General features: G+C 38.6%; 1 protein-coding gene across 1 annotated transcript in view; it reads right to left on the bottom strand.

Moving 5' to 3' along the window:
- LOC141559132 (uncharacterized) overlaps positions 1-7,643 on the bottom strand; it is a 123,038-nt gene that overhangs the window by 58,987 nt on the left and 56,408 nt on the right. The gene's annotated exons all lie outside the window — the stretch shown is intronic.

The following is a 7,643-nucleotide window of genomic DNA, read 5'->3' on the forward strand; positions in this document are numbered from 1 at the left end:
TTTTGTTGCTCTTGTGGCAGGTTAAGGGCTGAAACCTAGGAGTCTAGAGTGACAGAGAGCTTGCAGCCTTCTATGGGGGTTTAGCTCCTTCTCAGGCATTCTCAACAATGGAATTTGTGTTGTGTGAGGAATACAGTCATATCATTGAGTGCCTGAGGAAAGCTCAGCAAAGCTGGCTTACTTTAGTTTCTTCTGAGAGGCTCATGATTTTCCCAGACTGAGCTAATGATGTCTTCAAACTTTCTGGAGTCTGAAATGAGGGAAGAGAGAGGTGCTTGTAATATTCTTCTCTAAAATATAATGTTCTCTGGCAGCAGATTTCTTGGGGAGCTTCTGGAGGCAGCCTTCCTTTCAGGTCAGTGTAATAATTACCTCAAATGCAGCCAGGAGTTAAAGTCCAAATCCTTTATTTTCTATTTCAAAGTCTTCTCTTTTCCTGGGGCTTAGTTAGCTTTAATAGAGGCTCTCTCCTTGGTTTTGAGAGTGTAAGCTGCCTTCTCTGGCTTGTGAATCTCTTCAATTGAATCCTGGTTGAGGCTCAGAGCTTCTGATGGGGTTCTGTCCTAGTAGGCTTGTCCTCTAGTGGGCTTGTCCTTCCTGGCCCTGAGACCTCCTCCTTATATATCCTATACTGAGTATATACTAATCATTACATCACTAGGAAACCATTATTTGTTGTAGGATTAAATTAATGCTAAATTAGATTTAACCATTGTCTCCTCAATTCCACTTATTTAGCACCTTGTAAGAATCCTAACAGCTGCTCACCCTTTGGGAAAGTGAAGACCTTTATATAGGTGGGGCTTGAGCTGATCCTTTATGAAGTTCACTGATTTTCAAAAGTAATTCATTAAAAATAAGTTCTTGGAATTAAAATTCTTTGCCCTAAACCATGAACAGTAGGGAAGCTTGGGCAGCCAGAATGTAATGCTTATTTCATCTTCTAGGTTTTCCTTCTGCAAGTATAGCCCAGTATTTAAATCAGGTGGTTTCATGCATTAGTTACAACCTCATTTGTTAGGGGCCGGGACCTGGACCGTTCACAGGAAACCTCAACAGTGACTGCCTCTTCCAGCTTCCCCGGCCCGACGGGGCTTCAGACGTCTCCGGCCCTCCTCCCGGAGACAGGAGGAGGGAATCACCAGACAGAGAGCCGAGGTGGATAGAACACAGTGATGTTTATTGAAGTTACAAGTCAGCAGTGTCTCCTCCCCGATTCCTCCCCGAAGGTGGAGCCAGTCCTTACTGTGCCTCCCCTGCACCCACCCAGATCCTACCATGTCAGTTGCCACGGTGACAGATCCAGGTTCGGGCGGGTCCTGACACAAAGGCGTCTCAACTCTCCCCCAGGAGGTTCAGGTCCAGAGGCTCTTACACTCATTCACAATGGAAAGTGCATTGCAATCTGGTGATAAAAAGGGCAGAAAACATTTCAGTGTAAAGGCAAATATTGATGTTGATTATTAAATGCTATGAGATATTGGGACTGGTAAAATGATGACTTATAGCTAAAGAATAACAAAAGAGCTTTGTTGTAGAATGTTACATATATGTGTATATGTATGTATGTATATGTATATATGTATGTATGTATATGTGTACTCAGCATTCAAATAAAAAAGATTAGGACAAAAAATCCCCATGGTATATGAAAAAAATATAAATAGTATAAGTGGAAGTCTCACTTGTGTGGGAACAGTTTCATATTTTCAATCAGCAGGAAAGATCTTTCATTTCTTCCAAACTAGATAAATGAATGTAGAGGAAAACACTTTTTAGGTCTCAAACTGAGGGATGCTCATGGTAAAGCCTTCAGAGCTACCATCATGATGAGAAGGTGAGAGAACTGGGATCAGATGGGGTATAGATAATAAGTTTAGGAGAGTGGAGGGAAAAGATAAGGGATGGGAATTTAAAAGACTGGGTAAAGTAAGGAATAGAAGGGTGAAAGAAAGTAATAGGGATAGGGTTAAAGGAGAAGATAATGAAGAAAGTAGGAAGTAAAAATAAAACAGAAAGTAATTCACAAATAGCAAATAGAACTTTGTTAAAGATATAAAAACATGAGTTATTCCCCAATGGATAAATGAAATGAATGGACAGTTTTTCAAAGAAGAAATCAAAAGAATTTATAGTCAGGTTTTTAAAAGGCTCCAGGTCATCATAGATCAGAGAAATTCATATTAAAACTATCTGGAAATATCATTTTACTCCTACCAGATTGTCTAAAATGATAGAAAGAAAAAGTGACAAATGTTGAAGAGGATGTGGGGAAATTGAAACACAATTAATTGTTGGTGGGAATTGTAAAATGAGATAACCATGGAGTAGATAGAGTACCAGCCTTGAAGTCAGGAGGACCTGAGTTCAAATCTGGCCTCAAACACTTAACACTTCCTAGCTGTGTGAACCTGGGCAAGTCACTTAACCCCAATTGCCTTAAAAAGAAAGAAAGAAAGAAAGAAAGAAAGAAAGAAAGAAAGAAAGAAAGAAAGAAAGAAAGAAAGAAAGAAAGAAAGAAAGAAAGAAAGAAAGAAAGAAAGAAAGAAAGAAAGAAAGAAAGAAAGAAAGAAAGAAAGAAAGAAAGAAAGAAAGAAAGAAAAGAAAGAAAGAAAGAAAGAAAGAAAGAAAGAAAGAAAGAAAGAAAGAAAGAAAGAAAGAAAGAAAGAAAGAAAGAAAGAAAGAAAGGAAGGAAGGACCATTTTGCAGAGTCTTTTTGAACATACAAAGACTGCATCCATCCTAAACATAATATTTGAAAAACACATTCAAAAATATTTATATTCTGTTTGTGGTGACTAAGAACTAGAAATTGTAGTTGCCTGTCATCTGGAGAATGATCACATAAGTTGTGGTACAAAATTATAATGGAATACTTCTGTGGTATAAGAAGTGATGAACTCCAGATTTTAGAAAGACATGGAAATACTAGTACAAATATACAGAGGGCTGAGATGAGCAGAAGTAAGGCAACATTGTATACAGTAATAGCAATATTATTTGAAAAATAACCTTGAGTAAGTTACTGTATCTATTATAAATATCCAAATTAATCAGAGAGAAGCACATGAAGGCAGACACTATATGTATTAGGAGAAAGAACTGATGAATAGAAAAGTATATAGAATAATTTTATATATTTATTTATATCCAATGGTAGCAAGGGTGTTGGATGGAAGAAAAAGAGAAAAAGAATTACATGATTTTTTTATTGTCCAATTGAAAATAATAGCAAGTTGTGAATATTTGATTTATAGTTTCATGTTCAGTCATCTTTTTACTATATTGTTGACACTGAACTCAAAGACCTGGAATGTAGAAGGCAGTCCTCCCCTTCCCATTTTAAAGGCTAGAATCAAGGACAGAACTTGGCAGGTGGGAAAACCATACAAATGGTTAAGGTACTGAGAGCATCAAGGGGCAGGGTAATGCAATTGGTTCATGTAAGGGGCCTTTAAATGGGCGCCACAGCAAATCGAGAGATTGAGTGGTCCGGAAGTAATTTCTGTGGATGTTAGGACTGCCCTTGGGTGGGATCCTGGCCATATTGAGATAGCTTCGTAATGGGTGACTCTCTCGCTGATTGGCTGTGTGACCTCACAGGCCCTACGTAAGCCCACTGCAGGGAGCAGTCGCTCTCTTTAACCTGGCGTTCTTCACCCTGGCTCCCTAGCCTGGGTGGCCAAGCCAAGATGGGTAGCCAAAAGAGGTAAGGATTTTGGTAGTGAACACGTGGGTCTTCTGACCAGGTGTTCACTCGGGAACCAACAAGTCAGGGCATCAAGTCAGGGCATTATGTGAGTAGGTATAATGAAGGCTTTTAAGATTACACGTGGCTGTTCTTGAGTGCGCTACCGGTTGTTAAGCTATAGATTCAAGAGATTGTGACCAGAGACCTTTGAAGGCCTCAGAGGAGGTGAGCTGGGTAGAGTTCACACTGCTAAGCACAGTGGTCAAAGGTACTCTGTTGGGTCTAGGACAGACTAGTAATTGTAACTGCCAGGAGAGCACGTTACAGGTTCAAGTCTGAAATGTGACTGGCTTATGACCCTTCTTTCCCTCTTGAATATGTTGATGGTTTCTACCTGGATCATGCAGAAATAATTTTTGAGAGATAACAAATCTTTACTTGTACAGAACCTCCTAGAGACGATATTTCCAGGAATGGCATCATCCTGGCTGGCAGGAATTGCACCAGACATCCTAGAATTGAATCAGGGTAGTCAAAAGTAGAGAAGATAAGAAAATTCCTTGCCATGAAGGATTATCATATTAACACTTGGTGTTAATATGATAATTCCTTTTGAATTAAAGCATTTAATGAGATCTATGCACTTTAACTAACATTAGTTTTTTCTTCAATGGAAAATGACTGAGAGGAAAACTGAACTTTTGCATTTAACTGAGAGGAACACTGAACTTCTTCTAGGATGTCAGAGTAGTTTTTTTTCTATGACTTTTTAAAGAATGTTTGTTGTCCAGGCTCTTTTATGGATCATGGTTTTTTGATACTCCAATAATTCTCAAATTATCTCTTTTGGATCTATTTTCCATATTGCTTGTTTTTCCAGTTAGGGATGGGTATATGTATTGATTCTTGCTTTTGAGTCATTAGCTTCCACTAGTCTAATTCTAATCTTAATGAGTTATTTTTTCAGGTAGCTTTTTAACTTCCTTTTTCAATTGGCCAACTTTATTTATAATGATGTTTTCTTCAGTGGATTTTTTTCATTTTCAAATAGCTTTTTATTTTCAAAATGCATGCAATTATGGTTTTCAACACTCACCTTAGCAAAATCTTTTCTTCCAAATTTTTCTCCCTCCCTTCCCTCACTCTCCTCTCCTAGACAGCAAGCAATCTAATATAAATTAAAGGTGTAAAGTTCTTATATGCATATTAACATATTTATCATGCTTCAGAAGAAAGATCAGATCAAAAATTGAAAAAAAAACCCAAGAAAGGAAAAAAAAAAGCAATTAAATAACAACACAATATGGCAATACTGTGTTGTGATCTATATTCAGTCCCCAGAGGCCTCTCTCTGGGTATAACTGGCTCTCTCCATCACAAGCCTATTGGAACAGCCCTAAATCACCACACTGTTGAAAAAAGCCATGTGTATCACAGTTGATTATCCCATAATATTGTTTCTGTTGTCTACCTTTCTTTGGGTTCTACTCACTTCACTTAGCATCAGTTCATGTAAGTTTCTCCAGACTTTTCTGACATCAGCCTTCTGCATGTTTCTCATAGAACAATATTTCATTAATTTCATATACTATAACTTATTACCCATGGATAGGTGTTGTAAAAAATAGTTTAATAAAATTTTAAAAAAATAAAAAAAGATAATCATCATAATATTTCCTTATTTTCTCCTTCTGATCAAAAGGTTGGAATGACCCTGAAGATTAATGAGGAACAGTCATATGAGATATGACTTGGATTTTACGTAAAAATAAATGTTATAAAGTGAATGCCAAGGAAAATGTCAAGCCAAATAAAGAAGAGAAACATCAAACCAGGAGGGCAGAGTGGAGACTATGGCCAATGTTTTCAGGCAACTAGGAGAGCAAATGAAAGAAGGTAAGGAGAAGACATTTTTCAGAAAATTCTTACCCCTTATTGCATAAACCTTCTGCTTGCTTGTTTAGAGCACTGAGCTCTTATTCTATTTGAGGGTATCCGTTGACAAAGAAACATTTCTCACCAATGATGATACAGCACCTCCCTCTCTCCACTGTTACAGTGTCTAGCATATCATGAGAGCAAGTGAATAAACTGTGGTTTCTGATAAGCTTCCTTGTATGCTTCTGGACCATGGCTAGTTCTATCAAGATGCTTCTTGCAGAGGGTTAAGTGAACCAAAGATGGCTATGATATGGGTCAGGGATCCAACAAATGCCAATAGGACTGCAATGGTCACAGCCTCCATTGCTGATAGAGGGACAGCTTTAACCAGAGAGGAACTTCAGCAGAGTGATTTCCTGGAAATAGGGACAACTTGAAAGTGGTATAGACAAAATCAAAGAGATCTTCCCAGAAGGGAGGAAGGCAGTGATATAGAGTAGAACCACATAAGAAGGACAGTCCTGGTGAAGGAGGCAATTCAACAGCCAAAATATGGAGATGAGAGGGTGAATCCCAGACAGAGTAAGTGCAACTCACAGCATGTAGCACCTCCAGGTTTGGGTGTTTACCTCTGGCACTGCTGTGGAACAAGAAGCCTTTTGGGGATTCCTACATCAACCCAGAAGTCGAATAGATGCCTTTGAAATTTCCTTTATTGTGCACAAAGTTTAGAGGTCTGAAGTCTGATTTGTTGGGACAGGCTCCTGCATGGCCCATATTTACAGGGGCTTTTCCAGTACTATAGAGTTCTATACAGGGACATCTGTGGCCACAGGAGCTGTGAATATAAAATTAAAATAAAGCTGAAACGACACTGCATGAGATTTAGTGATCCAAGGTGAGGGCAATCTGTGTAATCTGTGTAATCTGTGATTACAGATATATTATTAAAAGTTAACATAAAGCAATATTTGTAATTGACCCTTGAGTCATTTAAGGCAACATTTGTCACGAGCCAGTAGAAATACATTTTTTTTTAAACAGTAATTAGCAATGCCTTTTTGAGTAGCTGGAGTTTAAAAATGAATTTCAATTTCTCCACAGGAGCTTGTCCAATTTTCCTATTTTCTCCCTCATGTGTATGTCCATGTTCATCATATTTGTTTGAAAATCAGAATACAGTTACAGAAGATAGAATGTGGATAGGGCCTTGAATCAGGAAGCTCAGGGTTTTAATCCCATCTCAGAACCTTGCAAGTCAAGTTATAGGACCTCTCTTGGATTATTTATCTGTAAAATGGACATAATAATAGTAGTTAAGTCCTCAGTTTCTCATGAAGAGGAAATAAGACAGTGCAAAGCATGGAACATAGGGCTGTATACATGCTAGCTATTTTATTTCACTTTGGCTCTTTCCTCCCAAGTTCTTTTCTCTTTCTTAAACCATTATGATCCTCACTAATTAATGATGCACTAAGGCACTAAATTATTCAGTTTATCTATTGCACAATGGGTCTCTCCATAGTTGCTAGTGTATTGTCTGCCCTGCCACTCTGTGACCTCCATGAGATCAGGGGATGTCCCTCACATCTCTTTGTGTTGCTGGTATTTATCCTATGACTGCCATGTAACAGGCCCTTAATTGTTTATTGATTAGAAGAAGTTCTAAGAAATGGCTCATGTCCCAAACCTAATCCCTTTTGGCACTTTTAAGGGAGCTCCATTACCCCAAATCCAAAACAAGGACTTCTTATAGGATCACAGAGGAGCACTGGAAGGGACCTACAGGGCCTTGGAGTACAGCCCACTCATTTTGTAGATGGAAAACCGAGGTTCACAGAGGAGCCCCAGATACCGATGCTAAGAAATATCCAACAAAGAAATTGAAGTCTGGCCTCTCTCCCCCAAACTGAGCATTTACTTCAGGGTAACTCCTAGAAGCCTCTTGTAACCTTAGCTCTCATATCCTTGCTTTCATCTCACTCACCTGGAGAGCAGCTCCTGAGGCATTCTTGGTCCAGCATCCACAGTGCTTCCCTTTGTTCAAAATAAGAGATCACTTCTTATCTGG

This window comes from Sminthopsis crassicaudata, chromosome 2, assembly GCF_048593235.1.
Source record: "Sminthopsis crassicaudata isolate SCR6 chromosome 2, ASM4859323v1, whole genome shotgun sequence".
Classification (NCBI taxonomy): domain Eukaryota; kingdom Metazoa; phylum Chordata; class Mammalia; order Dasyuromorphia; family Dasyuridae; genus Sminthopsis; species Sminthopsis crassicaudata.